The following is a 27230-nucleotide window of genomic DNA, read 5'->3' on the forward strand; positions in this document are numbered from 1 at the left end:
ATTGCACTTCAGCTTTTTGCTTCGGAGCCAAGCACTTCGAATGCTGTCTACAGAGTGTGAGTCTACGAGCCTTTCTGGACCTCTCCATCCTGGTGCGGGTGTTACAGCACAGCAGCGCGAGCAGTCTTTCTCTCTCTCTTCTCTTTTTTTTTCTGGTTTTGATCAAAAACAAAAAGCTGTTATAACAGCTGGTAAGGTGCACCGTTCAGAGCGCTCAAAAGCTGTTTTTACAGCTGGTAAGACCTGCCAGCGAGAGAGACAGCGCACAGACCGGTGCATATTCCTGTCTGTGTTCGCATTAACTGTTCCCCTGTGTGCTTCAACACCAGTGAGAGCAGTCCCTAAAAGAGCTTACACAGATAGATCACGTCTTTTTCAAGATGACTTTCTATCTGTGTGTTTCTGGATGTGGTCGTTACCTAGGGTCACGGGATGGTCACGATCGCTGCCTTGTGTGTCTGAGCCTCGAACACGCTGAGGCAGCATTTGTGGATGAGTCATGTACTCATTGTGGGAAGATGACTATCTCGGAGCTGCGGTCAAGACTCTCATTCCTGGAAAGGGTCTGTATTATTCTATTCCTAGTTGTTGGGCCTTAGCGCCTTCCCTACGCTGGAGAGAGTTCGGGGAGGCTCAGCTAGACCTGTTTGCCTCCTCAGAGACCTCCCACTGGCAGCTGTTTTACTCCCTAACCGAGGGAACATTCAACACGGACGCACTGGCACACAGCTGACCCCGGGGTCTTCGCAAATATGTGTTTCCCCCAGTGAGCCTACTTGCGCAGACTCTGCGCAAAGTCAGGGAGGACGATGAGCAGGTTCACCTGGACTTGGTTCCCAGAACTCATGCTCCTCGTGACAGTCCCTCCCTGGCCCATTCCTCTGAGGAAGGATCTTCTGACTCAGAGACGGGGCACCCTATGGCACCCGCATCCAGACCTCTGGAAACTCCATGTCTGGTCCCTGGACGGGACGTGGAGGTTCTAAGTGACTTATCCCCAGAGGTACTTAACACCATCACTTCTGTATGGGCGCCGTCCACGAGACGTGTACGCCCTGAAGTGGAACCTGTTTGTCGAGTGGTGTTCTTCTCGCGGAGAAGACCCCCGAAGATGTTCGATAGGGTCTGCGCTTGCCTTCTTTGCAGCAAGGGTTGCATAAACTCACTGTTCTGTCAGGACCACTATCGTCAAATATGATTGATAATTAGCATACAGTTTGAAAGGGCGGTATGGTTCCGTTCTAGGCAAGAATTCCCTGCGCATCCATGCAGCCTAGCATGGATAAGAGCAGGGAGAGCAGCAATAACCCCCCTTAGGGTAAACGGAACAGAACCAACATGAATGTATGCAGATCTCATTAATTCAAGATTTTAAAGTACAACATATTTCGAGAATTTATTCTGATTCAAGGGGAATCAGAATGCCAAATCCTGACTGGGTGAGGAGGAGCTGGGGATGGAGGCGGGTAATTAGCTCCTGAGAGACGCGATAGCTGCTGATAATACTGAATGAGCTTATATATGTATACAGTGATGGGCGTCGTATTCCTATAGGTAGACGTGGATAAGCTGAGAGTCAGCTGATGTGAGCTTGACTAACGTGACCTGCCAGAACTGATGCTACGCTTGATTTCCGCATTTGTCATTGAAAGCATATGTCGTAATTTAGATATATATTTAAGATGGAAGAATACTTTTTACAGATACTAGAAATGTGACTTTCAAATTAAAGATTGGTATCAAAGTGCACACCCAGGTTCCTAACCGATGACGAAGACTTGACAGAGCAGCCATCAAGTGTTAGACAGTATTCTAGGTTATGTGAGGTAGTTTTTTTGTCCAATAATTAGAATTGTTTTTTTCTGAATTAAGTAGTAGGAAATTACTAGTCATCCAGGTTTTTATATAAGCTATGCGTTCCGTTAATTTTGTGAATTGGGAAGTTTCGTCAGGGCCTGAAGAAATACAGAGCGGAGTATCATCCGCATAACAGTGAAAACGTATGCCATGCTTCCTAATGATATCTCTCAAGGGTAGCATGTACAGAGTGAACAGCTACGGTCCTAGTACTGAGCGTTGTGGTACTCCATTCTGAACTTGATAAGACGTCTCTTCATTTACTGCTACAAACTGATAATGGTCAGATAAGTATGATTTAACCCATGTTAATGCAATTCCACTAATCCCAACATAATTTTCAAGTCTATTTAAAAATAATCTTGTGGTCATTGGTATCAAATGCAGCACTAAGATCGAGTAACACTAATAGAGAGATACAACCATGATCGGATAATAAGTGCAAATCATTTGTGACTCTAATGAGAGCTGTCTCAGTACTATGGTACAGTCTAAATCCTGACTGGAAATCCTTGCAGATACCATTTATTTCTAAAAAGGAACATAGTTGTGATGATGCTGCTGCCTTTTTTAGTATCTTTGACAGGAGGTAGATTTCGAGATCGGCCTGTAATTGACTAATTCTATAGGATCAAGTTGTGTTTTTTTAACAAGCAGTTCAATAATAGCCTGCTTAAAAGTTTTTGGTACCTATCCTAATGACAAAGATGAAGTAATGATTGTAACAAGGTTAGATGTTACGGGAAGGAGGAGGCGGGAACCGGCGAACAATCAAAGAATATAAATCACAAAATAAAACAAATACAAAAACGAAAGTAAAGACGGTAGTCCCTCACTGTCGACTGCCGCCACACATAATAAAACTAAAACATCAAATAAAATCCAGGCATGGCCTCTCTCGATCTCCACTGTCGCCGCTCCTCTGTGAGAGATACAAGACCGGTGCGTCGCACAGGTGGCGCTCATCAGTAATCACGCCACCGGCCTCGTGCCACTCTCTCACGGCCCTCGGCCTTGTCCTGCTCGCCATCATGATATTAAGAAGAGGATCTATGACCTCTGGAAGCATCTCTTTCAATAGCTTAGTTGTTATAGGGTCTAGAATACATGTTGTCGATTTAGATGATTTAACGAGTTTAGAAAATTCTTCCTCTCCTATAACAATGAATTAATTGAATTTTTCCTCAGGGATACAACAATGCATTGTGTGATGCAAAACTATAGTAGGTGGTTGGGTTAGTTATATTTTTTTCCCTAATATTATCAATGCAATTAAAGAAGTTCATTACTGCTGTGCTGTTTTCGGAAACGTCTGGGGTTGAAGCTTTATTTCTCGTTAATTTAGCCACTGTTTAAAATAAAACACCTAGGGTTTTGTTTTTCTTCGAAGAGGGTTGAAAAATAAGCAGATCTAGCAATTTTTAAGGCCTTTTATGTACACAATCGTGCTCTCGCTCCATGAAATGTGAAAGAAAGTTTTGTTTTCTTCCAGTTGCGCTCCATTTTTCTGGCTGCTCTCTTAAAGTTTACCCCGAGGTTTACCTCAGTCCGCTGGATCAAGGCCGTAATCCAGATCTGATGAAGTACATGAGCTTGGACACGACAAAAATGCAGTCCTGAAGTGTCAACTAGTCTCACCCACGTGAAGGCCTCCTTCCCTTTACCTCTGTACAGATAAAACTTTGTCAGGATAATTCTGGTTCACGTGGCTACGCGGAAGCGATAAATAATTCTTTATTATACATTTTTAAGACCAGACAAGTAGTTTGCTGAGGGTTGGTTTGTAAAGAAGGACTACACGCCTGTGCACACATTTATTTTCAAACGCGCATACCTGTAGACTAAACGTGTGATGCGGAATGCGTTGAGTGTTTTCTGTCAGAACGGTGTCGCGTTAGAGGCCGCTAAGTAAATAACTAATGATCTTTGCAACGGAAGTGAATCAAAACTAACTGTACAATAACTTTATTCCAGCTATACTTTATTATAGCTGCTGTAAAAGCCAAAACAATCTCTGTTACTGTAATTTCCTATTATCGCTGTAAAGCTGCTTTGAAACAACTTATATTGTTAAAAGCACTGTATAAATGAAGGTGACTTGACTTGACTTAAGGGCCTGAGTGAATGAGGCCCTGACTTAAGGGCCTCATTGTACCACGGCGTTGGACTATTTTCTTTAATCTTTAAGCTCAAAGGAGCATCTGTGTCTAAAGTGCTGGAAAAGACAGTCAAAAGTTTCTTCTGCAATATCGAAAGAAAACAAACAAGAAAGAAACAAGAAACTATTACATCAAAGATTTTCTATGAAACCTAATTTTATGAAGAATAATTTTATTTCGTTTCCCCATTACTGTGACAATACTTGATGATTTATTTGAATTTCCCCCAAAATGATCATAACAAAAAACAAAACAAATTAGTAAAAAAAAATATTACTTGAATCAATATCACAATTGTTGCACTGCCTCTTGATGTAAGTGGATTAAAATAAATAACTTTAATACAGAAATCAAAAAATATAATAGGAAAAATAGCATTAAAACTATTTACTATTCAAAATAAAACACAATTATGGATGATGAGAATTTTCCCACCTAGTTGAGATTTGCTATGTATGGTAGTGTATATATTGCTTTATGTAAGTAGAATGTACTACACATCCAACTTTTAATATATAGCTGGGCGATAATATAGTTGTCATTTTTCAATGATATAACAATCAAGCAGCTCAAATTTGCCATTTAATACACACCGCTTAACGTGAGTATATCTGGGTAAGTTTGTGTAAAATAGGAACACTTCACTGAATATTCACTTCACATAATAAGTTTGGATAAAGTAGGAACACTGCACTGAGTATTCACCTCACATAATACCATTTCGTAAATGATTCTAACGACAGTTTTAATACTTATGACTAATGTAATACTTTTTAAAAAAATCAAGCAGTTGAGAATTTATACAGTAGTCAACATTTGAAGTGGAACAAAAAAGTTCATCAAAGTTGTCCTAAGGCAAGAACGGGTATTGTTTAAAATTCATGTATAACTTTGATGAAAGGTTTTGATCCACTTCAAATGTGGGCTACTGTATGTATATATGTGTGTGTGTGTGTATATATATATATATATATATTATACACTTCTGTTCCAAAGTTTGGGGTCGGTAAGATTTTTAATGTTTTAAAAGAAGTCTCTTCTGCTCATCAAGGCTGCATTTATTTGATTTAAAAATACAAAACAAACCCAGTAATATTGTGAAATATTATTTCAGTGTTAAACAGCTGTTTCTATGTGAATATATAGTAAAGTGTAATTTATTCCTGTGATCAAAACTGAATTTTCAGCATCATTACTCCAGTCTTCAGTGTCACATGATCCTTCAGAAATCATTCTAATGTGATTATTTGATGATCAAGAAACATTTATGATTATTATCACAGTTCAAAACAGTTGTGCTGCTTCAAATTTTTGTGCAAACCGTGAATAATTTTTTTCAGGATTCTTTGAAAGTTCAAGAGAAAAGCATTTCATTAAATATTTTGCATTATTATAAATGTCTTTACTGTCATTTTTGATCAATATAATGCGTCCTTTCTGAAGAAAAGTATTAATTTCTTTAAAAAAAAAATCGTATTGACCCCAAACTTTTGAACGGTAGTGTATATATACATGTATGTGTGTGTATATATATGTATATGTTATATATGTATGTATATAAAAAAAAAATACATATATTATAGATTCTCAACTGGTTGATCATTTTATTATCGAAAAATGTGAACTATATTATTGCCCAGGATATACAATTTAAATGATTATAAGTATTGCAATTGTCAATTATTTATGAAAAGATATTATGCATTACAATGCATTTAGTATATTTAGTATATTAGTACTTAACACTTAATGTGAGTGTGCTGTACGTATCCGGGTATATACGTATAAGGTTGGATAAAGTAGTAACAATTCACTGAATATTCATAACACTTTAACTCATTATGGCTTTACACATTGTAATGCATTATATATTGAAAAAAATAATTGTAACGACAGTTATAATACTTATTAATGCTTACACCCTTATATTGTATTACACATTATATTGTGTGTCTTATTGCATTATCAAAAAGTGTAACTATTATTTATAGACAAGCACTTCTGTGTAAGAACTGATTAAGTGCATTATAAGCATTATGAATGCATTATATTGCATTAAGACCTATATATAATGCAGCGTATACAGAGGCTTTAAGTGAAGTGATGCTGTTAAACGACTGCTACATTAAAGCTTTTTAATTATTCCTTGACAAGCAATGGCTATATTCCATTATTGGTTCAATGTAAGCAGCAGTCCACACAATCAGTGTTTCATTTTCAAGCTCTATACATGTTAATCACTCATTGTCCTTAGCGTGTTGTGTAGCGGCTCTGTGGAGTGTTCTCAGGCTGTCTCAGTGCTGCCCCTTTAAAGGCTTGTGCTGAGCCGCAGGGAACCGAGTGGAATGGGGGCATACTTTATGTGCTTCTGTCATGTTAAGTTAACGTCACGCGTCACCAACACAGGCGGCAGTTGCAGAGCGATACCTGCATAGGAAAGCAGTCTACTCTGCAAACAGTGTCTTCCTCTAGAGTTTAAACAGAATACAGATAAATACATTTGCCCACTGAAAGCAGTACCTGCATGTATAAACAGACAACAACATATTAAAGTTGTTTTGCTTGTCAACAAATATGCATGCATGCATGCATCCAAGAATGTAAATGAACCGTGGCCTGGAAATCACTTCCCCTTTATGCCCTCGTTCATACACTCTTTGCGCTGTTATTGGCTGGCTTCATTAACATGGTTAATAATAAACTGCTGCCACCTGAGTGCATAATTGCAACAGTAACTATCATCATAGATGGTGTCGACAGTATTAGTTCTAGCCCTCAATGTACAGTACATCTCTTTTTGCAAAATATATATATTTCCATACATTTCATTCATACATTTTCTTCAGCATTGCATGTCCTTTACATAGCATCAATATACAGCATAGAGGCAATGTTCTGTCAAAAAATCTTTCCATAAACCTTAGTTTCCTGGTCTGACACATTTAAAGGCTGGTTATGTGTTTGTGTCTGTTTATATACATGTGTGAACTCAGCCTAGGCCATCACATGACTCTTCTCTTGGGTTACACACACACACACACACACACACACACACACACACACACACACACACACACACACACACACACACACACACACACACACACACACACACACACAGAGAGAGAGAGAGAGAGAGTCAGGGCCAATCTTGTCAGCCTCGTCTCGCTCACACTCCTTAGGGGTCTCCAGACTCGGAATGCAGGGGCCGTGATGATTAAATCTACACACGTGTTTATACAAATGCAAGATTCACATTAAAATGAACCCATTTGCTCTCAGTCCATCACTCTCTCTATTAAACAAACACATTTACCTACTTCTCTAAATAAGGACATACCATAGACTTCGGTTATACACTGTATGTTTTATATTCTCCCACTTTTAATTATAAATGAAGCTAATTATAAATGCTGCATGAAGCTATAAGAATATAAATACTTCTAATTCCAACACAAATCATACATAACCCTAAAAGACCCCCCTATTCCTTTTAAGTTTTTATAATTAAAATACTGTATATATTATGCATTTATGAATTAGATTTCCAATTGACAATGTCCTCAGATGGTGAAGGGTTTGCAAGATTTAGCTTACTTGCAGATGTGTGTCTTTAACTATACATTTGTCAAATGAACAATCAGTTAGTAATTATACTGATGTACGGTTATACTGATGTACGGTTAAATTGACATTTTTAACATGGCAAAGCTATGTATTCCTTGTTAGAAAAAAAAAAGACTACTTATAAGTTAAATTGAATGTAATGTTCCCGGACACTTAATTTCATGTTAATTGCAATTAAATGAAAATGTATTATAGTTTATATTTATATTAAATGCAATCGGTTGAACTGAAGAGTGTTTTTGAACCACAGTAGTAAGACTTAATTACGTCTTTGTATAAATATGATGTAGCTTTATATTGTCCGGACTTGTGCCAAAGTGCCAATGCAGAAATTTACTTTATAAGCCAACCCTAATGAAATATTCATTAAAGTAAAAAGTCATAATATCCCAGTCTTTTTTATATTAAATAAACATTGTGATGTAGGAAAACTGATACGAAATATACCTGTTTATCACCTCAATTAATCAAATGTATAATAGACACAAACCACCTGTCCTCAGATAAAAATATTATTTAATAGTTAATGTAGATTCAAATCTAAAATATAGCTGCAAGCAGCAATTAACGGTGTTCAAGCATTTATGACCTTCATGTCAGTTATGCTGTCGGGCTCTTGGGAGAACAAATGTAGGCATGAAACTATAAAATATACATGATGGAGAATATGCAAATTATGTAAATCTATAGTTCCAGTGTACTGTAATACTTTGAAAAAATAATGATTTTAAACATTTGTTTATCAGCCAATGCTGGATAATGTTAAAGATTAGATAAAAAAAAAATCTTGTCATTCTTGTGGACAACAGTAGTAAGGCTTCATCTTTAGTTGAAATGTTTGATAGAATGTACTGTGAGCACTCTGAGCATCAGGAATGTGTGAAATCATGTTTCTTCAATGAGGGAAGATCCTAAAATGAGGGAAACTCTGGGTTTTCTGTTTCAGAATGTATGGTATGGTATGAGGTATGTCAAACCCGAGAAAGCAGACTAAAGTCATGCCCGTTTCTGAAAGAGAGGTAACTTATACTCAGAGTCAGTTACGATGGTAACTTACTCTGTGAACCTAAAGTGGTCGGGAGCAGGTTTTCTTCAGTTAATAATATTAAACTATATTACCAGTCCATCATAATAAAAAAAAAATAGCTTTAAGAAGTAAAATGACCAGCAGAGGGCAGTAGAAGACCACTTATTGGCTCACTTTCATTTTAAACTACTTGGTTTCACCATTATTCTGCACTAAAGCAAACCATTTTTTCATGTTAACTCAATGCATCCTTACACACAGACACACATACACACACACACACACATTGTGAAAATCTCTTTTAATGGTCTAAGCATTTCATATATTTCTTTGTGATGTAATAATATTTAAACTGTATTACCAGTCCATCATAATAATAATAATAATAATAATAAAAAATAGCTTTAAGCATTTGTTTGTTAGCCAATGCTAAAAAGCTGATAAAAAGATTAAGCATGTATAATCCTGCTTCTCCCTCTAGTGGACAACAGTGGTATTACAGCCTATATAGAGTTAAAATGAATGAACATTTATTTTATCACTTATATCTCGGGAACGAGAAAGTGAAAAAATCTGAAACTCAGAACTTAGTGTCCGAGGAGCCCTGTTGAACTAGACCATCCCAGTGTTGGTGGCCGATCGGGGCCGGGAGTTATGAGCGTTCAAAGGCATATATTTTGGGGCTTATATCTCGGGAATGCCCAGGCCGAATCGCACCAAACTCGAATCGAAGCTAGGTGAGGACGGGCTCTTTCCAACAAGCTGTCTAGGTCGGGAGTTACAGCCGTTCCAAGTCGGGGGTCTCACGGGTTTAGAGATCCGCGGGGGGGGGGGGGGGGGGCGCTCCCGAGGCCCGCGGCGATAGATTTCGATCAAGGCCCAATAGAGGACCTTACCATCCAAATTTGAGCGCGCACGGAGTTTCCATTTTCGAGTTATGAGTGAATTTGTACTGGGAGGGCGTGGCCTAAATGGCGGTTAAGGTTTTACTTTCATTTTCACAATAGACAATAGTAATACTCCAATAGATACATTTTGACAAAATGTGATTGTAAATGTTCAAATAATGATTTTATAAACTCTACATATGAATTATATATAAAAATATTAGGTAGTAGTATGATGAAATGACAGCAGGGGGCAGTAAAATACCACTTATTGGCTGTTATAGCCATCCAAATGAAGAAGTTATACCTTTTTTGATAATTATTGATCTAGAGAGTCCAGAGAATTGTACTGCACTGGTTTTAAACATTATGATTTGAAAATTATATGATCATAGATGGAAAATACCATTTAGAGCCAATACATGCAATTTACCATAGGAAATGTATGGTTTTAAATCTTTTAACAGTTATAGCGCCACCTATGGTCCGATCTCCATGAAACTTTCCATGCTTCACATTATGACATATATGCTCACCAATTTTTGCAAAGTTCAGATTTTTTATTTATGATTTATAGGCATTTGAGTATTTTGACACGCCCATTTTCTAAATTACCGTTACAGCTACCCAAATGCAAAAGTTCAACTTTTTTTCAATAATTTTTGATCTAGGGAGTCCAGAGAATTGTCCTAGACTGGTCTGGTTCCGATCGGGCGAAAAACCTAGGACTAGTTCGCAAAAGTAGGTTTTTAACATATCAGGGTTAGGGTTCGCAAAAGTAGTTTTTTGACAAAATTAAAAATGGCGGAAAATCTATCATGGCGGAAATGAAATCGGAGATATCCGTTTTGTTCGTCAGGCGTCCAGCTTTCCAATGATATAAGACACTTGAGTCTACGACATACGGTCTAGGAGTTATGGGCAGTGTCGCGCTTTTGGTTGCACCTATGGGCCAATCGGGCTCATAATTTGATAACCTCGCCACGATTTTTGTACTACCATCTGGCAAAGTTTCAGCTCTCCAGCACTTACGGTTTGGGCAGCACTATGCGTTTTACGGCAGAATAATAATAATAATAATAATAATAAAAATCAGTACAATTACAATAGGTTTTCAGCACTTCGTGCTTGAACACCTAATTAAAGCTGCAAGCAGCATTTATCGGTGTTCAAGCAGTTAAGGCAGTTAAGCTCAAAAGCATCAAAAGACATTTAGTTTCTTTTGATGCTTTTGTAGCTTTTGTAGCAAGTATTTAACCACTGACATCATAGATGGAATAGACCTTGTTCCAGTATGATTTATCATGAATCTAGCATGATTTACCATAGTTTACCATGATATACCAAGTTCTAATATGATTTAATATGATTCTAGCATGATTTAGTTTACCATGATTTACCATGTTATAGAATGATTTACCATGATTTACCATGTTATAGAATGATTTACCATGATATACCACATTCTAGAATGGTTTACCAGGATTGTAGCATGATGTACCATGATTCATCACATTGCTAGCATGATTTGCCATGATACACCATGTAGTAGTATTATTCTTATTCTTATTCTAATAGTAGTATTAGGGTCCGGTCACCTCTTCTCGTTGTGCAGCGTTTTTTGCCACACTTTTTCCTTCCCACAGACTTCCCACTGAGGTGCCTTGATACATCACTCTGGGAACAGCCTATTTGTTCAGAAATTTCTTTCTGTGTTCTACCCTCTTGCTTGAGGGTGTCAATGATGGCCTGACTGATTTTGAACATTATGATATGAACATTATATGATCATAGATGGAAAAAACCATTTACAGCCAATACAGGCAATTTACCATAGGAAATACATGGTTTTGAAGCTTTTTAACAGTTATAGCGCCACCTAAGGTCCGATCTCCATGAAACTTTTCATGCTTCTTCACCATGCTATGACTCATATGCTCAACAATTTTTGTGAAGTTCTGAGTTTTTATTTATGATTTATAGGCTTTTGAGTGTGTTTTGACCCGCCCCTTTTTATAAATGATCCTGTTATAGCAAACCAAAGGGCAAAGTTCAACTTTTTTTTGATAATTATTGATCTAGAGAGTCCAGAGAATTGTCCTAGACTGGTCTGTTTCCGATCGGACGAAAAACCAGGGACCAGTTCGCAAAAGTAGGTTTTTAAAATATATGTGAATATTTAATGAACAGTGTGATTGACAGCAATGGTTCCAGAGGCAAATTTGTTCAACATGAGATCTATCAAATTATATGCATTTTGTGGGGATGTGTGCAACACCACGTGCTTACAGAGCTGTAAAACTCGTTAGCGCCAACTAGTGGCCGATTTCTTTCAAAACTCTTACAGACCTCTTGGGCCATGAGTCGAACATGCCCATCGAGTTTCGTTCCGATTGGCCTCCGGTAACCTCATCTCATAGGTGCTCAAACTTCATTGGCCGATGGCGGCCATGTTTTTTGAGATGCGCCAATGTCCTCATACACATACATGGGGCCTTGGACCAAGACACTGCATACAAATTTTCAAGTCAATCGGACTAACGGTCAGCTGGTCATAGCCCTATTTATGTTTTTTAATTTTATAGCGCCACCTAGTGTTAGAGCGACGCGTTTTTTTTGCTGTGACCCCAGACTGTCCTCATACACATGTGTGTCAAGATTGGTGAGGATATCTCATTTACTTCTCGAGTTATAGCCATTTTAGTAAAATAGGCTCCACCCACAACATTCATTTTGCGCACCCTAGCAACCGGAAATCGAAATTTCAACACTTTTTTTGATAATTATTGATATTCAGACTCCAGAGAACATTTCTGCACTGGTTTGCTTCCGATCAGGCGAAAAACCAGGGACTAGTTCGCAAAAGTAGTTTTTTGACCAAATTCAAAATGGCGGAGATATACATGCGCTGAGATATACATGAGATATACATTTTGTTCTTCAGGTCTCCAGCTTTCCAATGATATAAGACAATTGAGTCTATGACCTACGATCTAGGAGTTATGACCAGTTTCGCGCTTTTGATTGCTATAGCGCCACCTATGGGCCAATCGGGTTCATATTCTCTGAACCTCTCCTCGATTTCTGTGCTACCTTAATCCCAAATATCAAGTCTCTAGCTCTTACGGTTTGCAAGCAGCATTTATCGGTGTTCAAGCAGTTAAGGCAGTTAAGCTCAAAAGCATCAAAAGACATTAAGTTTCATGTAGCAAGCATTTAACCACTGACATCATAGATGGAATAGACCTTGTTTTAGCATAATTTACCATGATATACCCAACTTTAGTGTGATTTTTCATGATTTACCATGTTCCAGTATGGTAAATCATTGTTTACCATGATATACCAAGTTCTAGTATGATTCACCATGATTTACCCTGCTCTAGCATGGTTTACCACAATTGAACACATTCTAGTATGATTTAATATGATTCTAGCATGATTTACCATGTTATAGGATGATTTACCATGATATACCACATTCTAGAATGATTTATGATGGTTTTGAACATTATGAAATGAACATTATATGATCGTAGATGGAAAAGACCATTTACAGCTAATACAGGCAATTTACCATAGGAAATGCATGGTTTTGAAGCTTTTTATAAGTTATAGCACCACCCATGGTCCGATCTCCATGAAACTATAATATAAACTTCAAACTACTTTAAAATTCAAACTAATTTAAACTATAAACCAATTTAAACTTCAAACTACTTCAAACTACTTTAAACTAATTTAAACTTCTAACTACTTTTAAATTTAAACTAATTTAAACGTATTTAAAATAAACTAATTTAAACTATAAACTAATTTAAACTTCAAACTAATTTACACTTTAAACTAATTTACATATTAAACTATTGTAAACTTCAAACTACTTTAAAATTCTTTAAACTTTCTGGTCCAAACTTTCACAACCCAACTTAAAGTTTGTCTCGACGAACTTTTTCTAGTTATAAAGTTGGCTTGTAAGAGCCAACTTACTGAAATCCTATTTAAACATTATTAATTTGGCTTGTGAGAGCCAACTTACTGATATTGTACTTAAACTTATTAAGTTGGCTTGTGAGAGCCAACTTACTGAAATCCTATTTAAACCTTCTCCTTCTCCTTCTCCTTCCACCACCAAAATTTTCTGACTCTAACTCCTCCTAGAGTTTTAACTCTACAAACTCGGGTCAGACCTTCAGACTGTTCTGACTCGAGTTGCTATATCTTTTCAGACTGATTTGACTTTCAGTTTTCTTAAAAATGTATATTAAAAACCATAAAAATCCCATTGACTTTCATTGCAACAGTTCAAATTGAGCCAAGGCTACGGTGGCCCAGTAGTGTACAACTCAAAAACTCAAATCTAAACTCCCTGAAGCCCTAATTAAATTAAAGAACCATTCTATATGTACGAATGAACTTATCTATCTAACTAATCTATCTTTCTTTCTTTCTTTCTTTCTTTCTTTCTTTCTTTCTTTCTTTCTTTCTTTCTTTCTTTCTTTCTTTCTTTCTTTCTTTCTTTCTTTCTTTCTTTCTTTCTTTCTTTCTTTCTTTCTTTCTATCGTTCTTTCTTTCTTTCTATCGTTCTTTCTTTCTTTCTATCGTTCTTTCTTTCTTTCTATCGTTCTTTCTTTCTATCGTTCTTTCTTTCTATCGTTCTTTCTTTCTATCGTTCTTTCTTTCTAACTAATCTATCGTTCTTTCTTTCTTTCTTTCTAACTAATCTATCGTTCTTTCTTTCTTTCTTTCTAACTAATCTATCGTTCTTTCTTTCTTTCTTTCTAACTAATCTATCGTTCTTTCTTTCTATCTAACTAATCTATCGTTCTTTCTTTCTAACTAATCTATCCATCTTTTTTTCTAATCTTTCTTTCTTTCTTTCTAATCTTTCTTTCTTTCTAATCTTTCTTTCTTTCTTTCTAATCTTTCTTTCTTTCTAACTAATCTTTCTTTCTTTCTAACTAATCTTTCTTTCTTTCTAACTAATCTATCTTTTTTCTTTCTAACTAATCTTTCTTTCTTTCTAACTAATCTATCGTTCTTTCTAACTAATCTATCTTTTTTCTTTCTAACTAATCTATCGTTCTTTCTTTCTAACTAATCTTTCTTTCTTTCTAACTAATCTTTCTTTCTAACTAATCTATCGTTCTTACTTTCTAACTAATCTATCTATCTTTCTTTATTTCTTACTAATCTATCTTTTTTCTTTCTAACTAATCTATCTTTTTTCTTTCTAACTAATCTATCTTTTTTCTTTCTAACTAATCTATCGTTCTTACTTTCTAACTTATCTATCTTTCTTTATTTCTTTCTAACTAATCTATCGTTCTTACTTTCTAACTAATCTATCTATCTTTCTTTATTTCTTACTAATCTATCTTTTTTCTTTCTAACTAATCTATCTTTTTTCTTTCTAACTAATCTATCGTTCTTACTTTCTAACTTATCTATCTTTCTTTATTTCTTTCTAACTAATCTTTCTTTCTTTCTAACTAATATTTCTTTCTTTCTAACTAATCTATCTTTTTTCTTTCTAACTAATCTATCGTTCTTTCTAACTAATCTATCGTTCTTTCTATCTAACTAATCTATCGTTCTTTCTTTCTAACTAATCTATCGTTCTTTCTTTCTAACTAATCTATCTTTTTTCTTTCTAACTAATCTATCGTTCTTTCTATCTAACTAATCTATCGTTCTTTCTTTCTAACTAATCTATCGTTCTTTCTTTCTAACTAATCTATCGTTCTTTCTATCTACCTAATCTATCGTTCTTTCTTTCTAACTAATCTATCTATCTTTCTTTCTAACTAATCTATCTATCGTTCTTTCTAACTAATCTTATCTTCTTTCTTTCTAACTAATCTCTTTCTTTCTTTCTAACTAATCTCTTTCTTTCTAACTAATCTTTCTTTCTTTCTAACTAATCTTTCTTTCTTTCTAACTAATCTATCTTTTTTCTTTCTAACTAATCTTTCTTTCTTTCTAACTAATCTTTCTTTCTAATCTTTCTTTCTTTCTTTCTTTCTAATCTTTCTTTCTTTCTTTCTAATCTTTCTTTCTTTCTTTCTAATCTTTCTTTCTTTCTAATCTTTCTTTCTTTCTAACTAATCTTTCTTTCTTTCTAACTAATCTTTCTTTCTTTCTAACTAATCTATCTTTTTTCTTTCTAACTAATCTATCTATCTTTCTTTATTTATTTATTTCTTACTAATCTTTCTTTCTAACTAATCTTTCTTTCTAACTAATCTATCGTTCTTTCTATCTAACTAATCTATCGTTCTTTCTTTCTAACTAATCTATCCATCTTTTTTTCTAATCTTTCTTTCTTTCTTTCTAATCTTTCTTTCTTTCTAACTAATCTTTCTTTCTTTCTAATCTTTCTTTCTTTCTTTCTAATCTTTCTTTCTTTCTTTCTAATCTTTCTTTCTTTCTAACTAATCTTTCTTTCTTTCTAACTAATCTTTCTTTCTTTCTAACTAATCTATCTTTTTTCTTTCTAACTAATCTATCTATCTTTCTTTATTTATTTCTTTCTTACTAATCTTTCTTTCTAACTAATCTTTCTTTCTAACTAATCTATCGTTCTTTCTATCTAACTAATCTATCGTTCTTTCTTTCTAACTAATCTATCCATCTTTTTTTCTAACTAATCTATCTATCTTTCTAAGTAATCTATCTTTTTTCTTTCTAACTAATCTATCTTTCTTTCTTTCTTTCTTTCTAATTAAACTTTCTTTCTAACTAATCTATCTTTTTTCTTTCTAACTAATCTATCTATATTTCTAACTAATCTTTTTTCTTTCTAACTAATCTATCCATCTTTCTTTATTTCTTTCATACTAATCTTTCTTTCTTTCTAACTAATCTTTCTTTCATTCTAACAAATCTATCTTTCTTTCTTTCTAACTAATCTATCTTTTTTCTTTCTAACTAATCTATCTATCTTTCTTTATTTATTTCTTACTAATCTTTCTTTCTAACTAATCTTTCTTTCTAACTAATCTATCGTTCTTTCTATCTAACTAATCTATCGTTCTTTCTAATTAATCTTTCTTTCTAACTAATCTATCTTTTTTCTTTCTAACTAATCTATCTGTTTTCTTTCTAACTAATCTATCTATATTTCTAACTAATCTATCTTTTTTCTTTCTAACTAATCTATCCATCTTTCTTTATTTCTTTCATACTAATCTTTCTTTCTTTCTAACTAATCTTTCTTACATTCTAACAAATCTATCTTTCTTTCTAACTAATCTGTCTTTCTTTCATTCTAACAAATCTATCTTTCTTTCTTTCTAACTAATCTATCTTTCTTTCTAATTAATCTTTCTTTCTAACTAATCAATCTATCTTTTTTCTTTCTAACTAATCTATCTTTCTTTCTTACTAATCTTTCTTTCTTTCTAACTAATCTATCTCTTTCTTTCTAACTTATCTATCTTTCTTTCTTTCTAACTAATCTATCTATCTTTCTTTCTAACAAATCCATCTTTCTTTCTAAATAATCCTTTCTTTCTTTCTAACTAATCATTTCTTTCTTTCTTTCTTTCTTTCTTTCTTTCTTTCTAACAAATCCATCTTTCTTTCTAACTAATCATTTCCTTCTTTCTTTCTAACTAATCCTTTCTTTCTTGCTAACTAATCTATTTTTCTTTCTATCTAACTAATCTATCTTTCTTTCTAACTAATCTATCTTTTTTCTTTCTAACTAATCTTTCTAACTAATCTATCTTTCTTAAGTTTTCTTTCTTTCTTTCTTTCTTTCTGTCTGTCTGTCTGTCTGTCTGTCTGTCTGTCTGTCTGTCTGTCTGTCTGTCTGTCTGTCTGTCTGTCTGTCTGTCTGTCTGTCTGTCTGTCTGTCTGTCTGTCTGTCTCACTAATCTGTCTTTCTTTCTCACTAATCTGTCTTTCTTTCTCACTAATCTGTCTTTCTTTCTCACTAATCTGTCTTTCTTTCTCACTAATCTGTCTTTCTTTCTCACTAATCTAACTTTCTATCTAACTAATCTATCTTTCTTTCTAATTAATCTTTCTTTCTTTCTTTCTTTCTTTCTTTCTTTCTTTCTAATTAATCTTTCTATCTAACTAATCTATCTTTCTTTCTAATTAATCTTTCTTTCTTTCTTTCTTTCTTTCTTTCTTTCTAATTAATCTTTCTTTCTCACTAATCTATCTTTCTTTCATTCTAACAAATCTGTCTTCTTTCTTTCTCACTAATCTTTCTTTCATTCTAACAAATCGATCTTTCTTTCTTACAAATCTGTCTTCTTTCTTTCTCACTAATCTATCTTTCTTTCATTCTAACAAATCTGTCTTCTTTCTTTCTCACTACTCTTTCTTTCTTTCTCACTAATCTTTCTTTCTTTCTAACAAATCGATCTTTCTTTCTAACTAATCTGTCTTTCTTTCATTCTAACAAATCTATCTATCTTTCTTTCTAACTAATCTAACTTTCTATCTAACTAATCTATCTTTCTTTCTAATTAATCTTTCTTTCTAATTAATCTTTCTTTCTTTCTTTCTTTCTAATTAATCTTTCTTTCTAACTAATCTATCTTTTTTCTTTCTAACTAATCTATATTTTTTCTTTTTAACTAATCTATATTTTTTCTTTTTAACTAATCTATCTATATTTCTAACTAATCTATCTTTTTTCTTTCTAACTAATCTATCTATCTTTCTTTATTTCTTTCTTTCTTATCTTTTTCTTTCTAACTAATCTTTCTTTCTTTCTAACTAATCTATCTATCTTTCTTACTAACTAATCTATCTTTCTATCTTTCTTTCTAACTAATCTTTCTTTCTTTCTAACTAATATATCTATCTTTCTTTCTAACTAATCTATATTTTTTCTTTTTAACTAATCTATCTATATTTCTAACTAATCTATCTTTTTTCTTTCTAACTTATCTATCTTTCTTTATTTCTTTCTTTCTTATCTTTTTCTTTCTAACTAATCTTTCTTTCTTTCTAACTAATCTATCTTTCTTTCTAACTAATCTTTCTTTCTAACTAATCTATCTTTTTCTTTCTAACTAATCTATATTTTTTCTTTTTAACTAATCTATCTATCTTTCTTTATTTCTTTCTAACTAATCTTGCTTTCTTTCTAACTTATCTATCTATCTTTCTAACCAATCCTTTCTTTCTTTCTTTCTAACAAATCCTTTCTTTCTTTCTAACAAATCCTTTCTTTCTAACTAATCTATTTTTCTTTCTTTCTATCTAACTAATCTATCTTTCATTCTAACAAATCGATCTTTCTTTCTTACAAATCTGTCTTCTTTCTTTCTCACTAATCTATCTTTCTTTCATTCTAACAAATCTGTCTTCTTTCTTTCTCACTAATCTTTCTTTCATTCTAACAAATCGATCTTTCTTTCTAACTAATCTGTCTTTCTTTCATTCTAACAAATCTATCTATCTTTCTTTCTAACTAATCTAACTTTCTATCTAACTAATCTATCTTTCTTTCTAATTAATCTTTCTTTCTAATTAATCTTTCTTTCTTTCTTTCTTTCTAATTAATCTTTCTTTCTAACTAATCTATCTTTTTTCTTTCTAACTAATCTATATTTTTTCTTTTTAACTAATCTATATTTTTTCTTTTTAACTAATCTATCTATATTTCTAACTAATCTATCTTTTTTCTTTCTAACTAATCTATCTATCTTTCTTTATTTCTTTCTTTCTTATCTTTTTCTTTCTAACTAATCTTTCTTTCTTTCTAACTAATCTATCTATCTTTCTTACTAACTAATCTATCTTTCTATCTTTCTTTCTAACTAATCTTTCTTTCTTTCTAACTAATATATCTATCTTTCTTTCTAACTAATCTATATTTTTTCTTTTTAACTAATCTATCTATATTTCTAACTAATCTATCTTTTTTCTTTCTAACTAATCTATCTATCTTTCTTTATTTCTTTCTTTCTTATCTTTTTCTTTCTAACTAATCTTTCTTTCTTTCTAACTAATCTATCTTTCTTTCTAACTAATCTATCTTTTTCTTTCTAACTAATCTATATTTTTTCTTTTTAACTAATCTATCTATCTTTCTTTATTTCTTTCTAACTAATCTTGCTTTCTTTCTAACTTATCTATCTATCTTTCTAACCAATCCTTTCTTTCTTTCTTTCTAACAAATCCTTTCTTTCTTTCTAACAAATCCTTTCTTTCTAACTAATCTATTTTTCTTTCTTTCTATCTAACTAATCTATCTTTCTTTCTAACTAATCTTTCTAACTAATCTATCTTTCTTTCTTTCTTAACTTTTCTTTCTTTCTTTCTAACTAATCTATCTTTTTCTTTCTAACTAATCTATATTTTTTCTTTTTAACTAATCTATCTATCTTTCTTTCTAACTAATCTTTCTTTCTTTCTAACTAATCTATCTATCTTTCTAACCAATCCTTTCTTTCTTTCTTTCTAACAAATCCTGTCTTTCTAACTAATCTTTCTTTCTATCTATCCTTCTAACTAATCTTTCTTTCTAACTAATCTTTCTTTCTAACTAATCTTTCTTTTTAACTAATCTTTCTTTCTAACTAATCTTTCTTTCTAACTAATCTTTCTTTCATTGAAACTTATCTTTCTATCTATATGTTATTCATCTATCTTTCTAAACAATCATATTCTTTCTTTCTGACTAATCCAACTATCTAACTTCAAACTACTTTAAACTTCAAACTATTTTAAACTTATTCAAACTCTCTGGTCCGGCTTTCTCAAGCCAACTTAAAGTTTGTCTCATCAAACTTTTTTTTCTAGTTATTATTAAGTTGGCTTGTGAGAGCCAACTTACTGAAATCCTATTTAAACTTATTATTATTAAGTTGGCTTGTGAGAGCCAACTTACTGAAATCCTACTTAAACTTATTAAGTTGGCTTGTGAGAGCCAACTTACTGAAATCCTACACTGTAAAAAATTTCCTGTAGAATTTACAGGAATTTACTGGCAAAAAAGTTGCCAATAAAGTCCTGTAAAAATGTTGGTAATTGCTGTAAAATTGATTACAGTATAATACTGTAAAGCAATTTACAGTTAATTGTTGCATATGAAATACAGTAATTTGTAGCTTTTTTTACAGTAACATTGAATTAAACTTGTATTTTATTTTACAGCAATATTTTGTAATTTCACTAAAGTACAGTATTTACCTGGCAATAAAGTTGCCAATAAAATGCTGTAAATATATTTTACAGCAATGTTCTGTAATTTCACTAAAGTACAGTATTTACCTGGCAATAAAGTTGCCAATAAAATCCTGTAAATACCCCCAAAATTCAAGAAGATGCTGTAATAGTTTAACATTTAAAAAGCTGAAAAGAATCATTTTAACAGTAAACTGTACTCTATTATTTACCATTATATTGATGTAAATGCATTAAAATAAACATTTAAAAAAACAAACACAAAGTCAAAGCTGTTGTAGAAAAATATTTATTAAAATAATATCTCATACAGGTTTGGAACAACATGGGGGTGAGTAAATGATGACAGAATTTCCATTTTTGGGTGAACTAACCCTTTAAGCTCAATCAACAGAATGGCATTATGGTTAACTCACATCTCCTGTTAAAACTCGCATTTCTGCTTTGTTTAAATTGTTTTTTGTATAAATGTTAGTGATAAACAACACAAATGCTGGTGATTGACAACATTCCCTCTAAAACATTTAAACTGTTTTAATGTAAAGTACTTTTTTACATTCTATGTAAGTTGAACACTTTTTGGCAGGAGAACAAGATTATATATAGAAATAGTTCACCCCAAAATATAAACTCTGTCAGTATTTACTCTCCCTCATGTTGTTCAAACCCGTAAGACTTTTGTTCATCTTCAGAACACAAATTAAGATATTTTTGATTAAATCTGAGAGCTGGATCACTCCTCTATTCGCTTCTAAGTGATTGAAACTTGCCGGCCCCGAAAAGTTATTAAAGAAATCGTTAAAATAGTCCAAGTGACTACAGTGGCTCAATCTTAAGTTTATCAAGCGACGAGAATACTTTTTGAGCGCAAAAAAACAACAAAAATAACGACTTTATTCAAGTATTCATTTCCTTCTCTGTTGGCCTCGAGATATTCATGTAGTATAATTGTGTACTGCTTCTGTGTTATACGTCACACACATCACACACATGACCAGCGTTGGCCAATAGTGAGCCTACATGTGACGTACAACACAGAAGCAGTATGCAATTATACTACGTGAATATCTCGAGATTGAGCCACTGTAGTCACTTGGACTATTTTAACGATTTCTTTAATAACTTTTCGGGGCTGGCAAGTTTCAATCCCTTAGAAGCCTATGGAGGAGTGATCCAGCTCTCAGATCTAATCAAAAATATCTTAATTCGCGTTCTGAAGATGAACGAAAGTCTTACCGGGTTGAACAACATGAGGGAGAGTAATTACTGACAGAATTTTCATTTTGGGGTGAACTATCCCTTTATGTGTCATTTTATAGACATCTCCTCCTGTAGTTTTTTTTTTTTATATACATTTGACAACTTACATACATAACCACTCAAAGTCCATTAGCCTTCTGAGAAGAGTAGACACATGAGGATTGACTGTGTTGTTCCTCTTCTCTGAGCTCTTTCCACGTCTTGGTACCAGTGGATGGGTTGATTCCAACAAAACATCTGCACAAAAATCAGTCAGAAAAACACAAGCAGACTAATGAAAATATACCACTTTACAATAAGCATTCGCTGCACTACTAAAAAGGGTTAGTTCACCCCAAAATGACATTTCTGTAATTAATTACTCATTAATCTGTCATTAATTAACTACTGACCTTCATTTATTTTCAGGAACACACATCAAGATGTTTTTGATGAAATCAGAGAGGTTTCTGAACTACACATAGACCACAATGTCATTGCAACATTCAAGGCCCAGAAAGGTAGTAAAACACATCATTAAAATAGTCCATGTAACTCCAGTGGATCAACCTTAATGTTATGAAGTGATGCGAATAATTTGTTCTAACGTAGAATCTGGAAGCACTGCACTGTGCTTACTACATTAAGAGTGTCAGAGACTGACACAGAAGAGAAGAGATTGTTGAATTAAGTCATTATTTTGGGGGGTTTTGCGCACAAAAAGTATTATCATGGCTTCATAACATTATGGTTGATCCACTGTAGTCACATGGTCTATTTTAACAATGTCTTAACTGCCTTTCTGGACCTTGAAAGTTGCAATCATTTTGCCAACTATGTGCCACTATGTGTGGTTCAGAAAACTCTCGGATTTCATCAAAAAATATCTTAATTTGTGTTGTGAAAATGAACGAAGGTCAATAGTTAAATAATGACAGAAATTAAATTTTTGAGTGAACTAATCCTTTAACATACACATTTATATTTAAGTAAACTGTTACCTTTGAACAAATTCAAGTGTGTAGGATGCCTCGTGCTGGTACACCAGATTAAAGTTGTAGTAAATTGCAAACAAAGCAGCAAATCCAGCCATAAAATTGGGGTGTGGATTCATAACGACCTGACCCTCAATACTCAGCATCAGGGTTGCAGTGAGAATTTCACCTAAAAATAATAAAAATAAGAAACACTTTCTAAAAATGCATGCTAAAATACCACAGGCAAAATGTATTAAGTAATTTAAAGATTTTGAAACGTACATTACCTAAGACAATCAGTCTCGGAAAGTCTGGAAGTATATAACTTTTTTCCACATCAGCTGCTGTTGCTGACATCTACAAGAAAAAGAAAAAAAAAGGAAAAACATTCTTGAGATATGAGATGCAAATGTGGATTTTACACTAAATGTCCTCTCACAACTCTTAAAGGGGCATTTTATTTCCCTGCCCTCATCAATATGGCCTTTTAAATGCCTAATTAAGTTATTCAGAGTTGTACATGTGAAATGACAATATCCAATCTGGCAAATCGGGTTGTGTCTATTTTGTCAAATCTGGCACCTTTACGTGACTTCTGATAACCTGTATGGTCTCTATATAGATGAGACTTAAAAGCTGCAAATTTTGTAAATGCACGGGAACAGTCAGGTACAACACAGGTAAAACAGCAGTTTGGAACATTACTGTGACCTATTATGCTTAGTAAAACCTACAATGGTAGTGCTCTCATGTTGACACAATTTACAGTGATACATTTCTCATTTAGATTTAGGTTCAAGTTATATTAAGAAAACGATAACTATGGGAACTTTGAACAGAAAATAAAATGAACTTTCAATCTTTTGCCAGTCAATTTGAATTTAGTTATGACGCAGCGATTTGTTAAACTGGTTTTACATGCTCTCAATAAGAAATCCAAACTAGTGAAATAAATGAGAAATAGCACCATCCAACGATCTTAAAATCATATATTCTAATGTTTTTCATCAGCAAAGCTAACTGCAGGTGCGTATAGTTTTGTCTCACCAACACTTCAGTGGATTTGTCTTGTCTGCCAAACAACTGCAAATGCTCTAAAAAAAAACTCTCTCGAGAGCAAAGGCGAATAGGCATATTACTATCATTGTTCGCAGCAAATTGCTTTGCGTTAAATTTAGTTTTGACGCAGGCCTTTGTTAAACACTGGTTTTACATGCTCTCAATAAGAAATAAAAACTGGTGAAGTAAATGAGAAAATAGCAGCATCCAACGATGTTAATATCATAGCCTAGTCTATTTGTTTTCGTCAAGAAAGCTAACTGCACGTGCGTATAGTTTTGTCTCACCAACACTTCAGTGGATTTGTCTTGTCTGCCAAACTGCAAATGCTCTAAACAATACTGTCTTGAGAGCAAATGCGAATAAAACTGTAACAAACTGCATCATTCATCCATAACATTTACGATGGTTTTACCTTGTAACAGTTCAGCTTCGTCTCCACACTGTTTTGGCGCGCGCCGTCGCGATTCTATGCCCCGCCTGAAACAAGAAATTTTGAATTAAAGACAGATTCCTTTACTAAATAAACGTAACGTTTCAGGGGGGGAAATATTGGAATCAAACACTTTTACATCCCACTAAATGTCCTGATAACACGCAGTTGTTAACAAGTTTGCATATCTGACATATATGTTATGAATTCTGTTCATAATTGCTTAAACAGCATTAAGTAATACATTAGATTGTAATATATATGGCCGTAAATTTAAGTTAGCTTACCAAAAACTGAGTAAATAGTGCCTTTTATCTTCAACTCTTCTTGCCCTGCATGCTCCAGTTCGCCAGTTTTCAAACCTGTATTCAGCCCGCGCAATCCCATAATGCCACATCACAATAAGTTGTTGTAAAACGTATGAACTACAGTGAAAACACCTCTTACTTGTAAATCAATTTACAGTTGACAGGGAAATATACTTTAAATAACTGTAATACTCTTTTTGACCCATAATGCATTGCGAATTACAGTAATAACTTGTACAATGATAAAACAATAAATTTCTGTAGAATTTTGCTGTAGAATCTACAGCAATTTGTTACAGTGTATTTAAACTTATTATTATTATTCTTGCAGTGAAATTTCTATATCAAACTCCTCCTAGAGCTTTAACTCTACATACTCCAAACTCGGCTCAGACACTCAAACTGTTCTGACTAGAGTTGCTAAATCTTTTCTAACTGATCGAACTTACGGTTTTCCTAAAAATGACGATCAAACTCGGAAAAAACTCCCATTGACTTAAAATTGCGGAATGTTCAGATTTTTGACTCCCCAACTGTCAAAAATTCAAATCTAAACTCCTTGAAGCCCTAGACTGAATCAAACTGCCATTCTATAGAGGGAATGCACGTGACATCACCTTTGGCCGGAGTGACTGCAGTTATGCCCACAAGTGGCAAAAAGACTGAGCGGCAGCATTGGTTTAAGTGTGAATGCTGCGGAAAAACACACAAAACGCGTCTAAAACGGGAAAGAGCTTTGAGACTGACTGTACAACTAGATTTGACAAGAAATATGAGGAATATTTTTACAGACTACCTAAAGCTACAGAACAGAGAAGCAAATAGATCGCTGCAATTCATAGAAACAACTGGACTCCAGGCGGCGAAAGGTGGATTTGCAGTTATCATTTGTGTCAATATGCTGAATTTAGTGGTAAAATCATTCTCTATATATTGTATTGTTATATATTGCAGTGACAACTCATCAATAAAATATTTACCACTGTATATTCTGTATAATTTGACATTTTTAAATAAACACTGACAAAAAACTATACAAGTTTTAAGTCTCTAGACGATATGATGATATATATAACATTGATAAGTGATCACCTGGATTTAGACCTGCCTATTTTGTATTTATATAAAGCATTCACAGGCAAATTTGCTGTATGTATTTCCCTGGTGTCGAAATCAGGCACATATAAATGCCAGGAAACACGATTCCTGGCTGCATGTTAATATCCATGGATCACTGGATCTTTAGTAAGTTGTAAGGAACACTATATTGAGTCCAATCTTTAGTTTAAACTGATAATCGTTTGTTTTACTTGCGTTTTCGCAGTTTCCCCTATTAAATCCAGTCACGCAGCAGCTCTTCTGCCACTCAGTCCGGCTGAGGGGGCGTGTTCCGGCGGGAAAGTGACGTTAATGCATTCCCTCTATATACTATGAGCCATTGAGACTCATTTAAACTAATAAACTCATCTATCATGACACTTTTCTGTTTACACTTAAACTCTTAAACTCATAATAAATTAATAAACTCTAAAATTGAACTCTTAGACTCATTTAAACTTATAAACTATAAACTCATACACTTATAAACTCATAAATACATACACTTATGAACTCTTAAACTCATAAATTAATAAACTCTGAACTCTTACTCATTTAAACTTATAAACTCTAAACTCATAAACTTTGACACCTATGAACTCATGAATTCATACACTTATGAACTCATGAATTCATACACTTATGAACTCAGAGCTCATAAACTCGTACACTTATAAACTCATGAATTAATACACTTATGAACTCTTAAACTCATAAATTAATAAACTCTGAACTCTTACTCATTTAAACTTATAAACTCTAAACACATAAACTGTGACACTTATGAACTCATGAAATCATACACTTATAAACTCAAACTTATAAACTCATAAACTTATAAACTCATGAATTCATACACTTATGAACTTTCATGAATTCATACAGAGACTATTTATAGAGACATGCCACTTACTCAATCCTCAATACAACTATATAGGGAAAACCCGTAACGCCAAAGATGGCGGTTGTATGAACATGTTCGCCCCTCCCACTGGAAAGCCAATCGTCTGCCTTTAACAGTCAAGCCGGGAAACATTTAAGCCTATCGTCTGGTTCCACTGACGCATGCGCACAGTTGAGGTTTGCGACAGTGGAAAATACGTTACTGTTTGAAAAGGCGGCAGATTTGATATGCAGTGTATGTGTGCGTTGTGTAAATATCAGACATCCCAAGTGTCTACCGCATATTTATAGCGGCTCCCTGATGCCCGCAAATTAGTTCAAATCTCCCAGAATCTAGAGCGAGCGAGCGAGAGCTCACAAATACTGTGCTTCAAACCGTGCAGCGCTCGCACGTCAGAGAGGGAGAGAACCCTTGTGCATGCGTAGTAAAGTATAACCTGTGGGGAAAAAGGCGTTTTAAACCTTATTTTGGGGCAAAGTCATCAAACTTTTTCAGCGATTT

General features: G+C 33.6%; 1 protein-coding gene across 6 annotated transcripts in view; it reads left to right on the forward strand.

Annotated features, from left to right (window-relative positions):
- Positions 1-27230, forward strand: part of acot7 (acyl-CoA thioesterase 7) — a 213957-nt gene that overhangs the window by 10679 nt on the left and 176048 nt on the right. The gene's annotated exons all lie outside the window — the stretch shown is intronic.

Source organism: Siphateles boraxobius, unplaced genomic scaffold (assembly GCF_051911475.1).
Source record: "Siphateles boraxobius isolate OS27281-9 unplaced genomic scaffold, OSU_SipBor_1 9, whole genome shotgun sequence".
Classification (NCBI taxonomy): domain Eukaryota; kingdom Metazoa; phylum Chordata; class Actinopteri; order Cypriniformes; family Leuciscidae; genus Siphateles; species Siphateles boraxobius.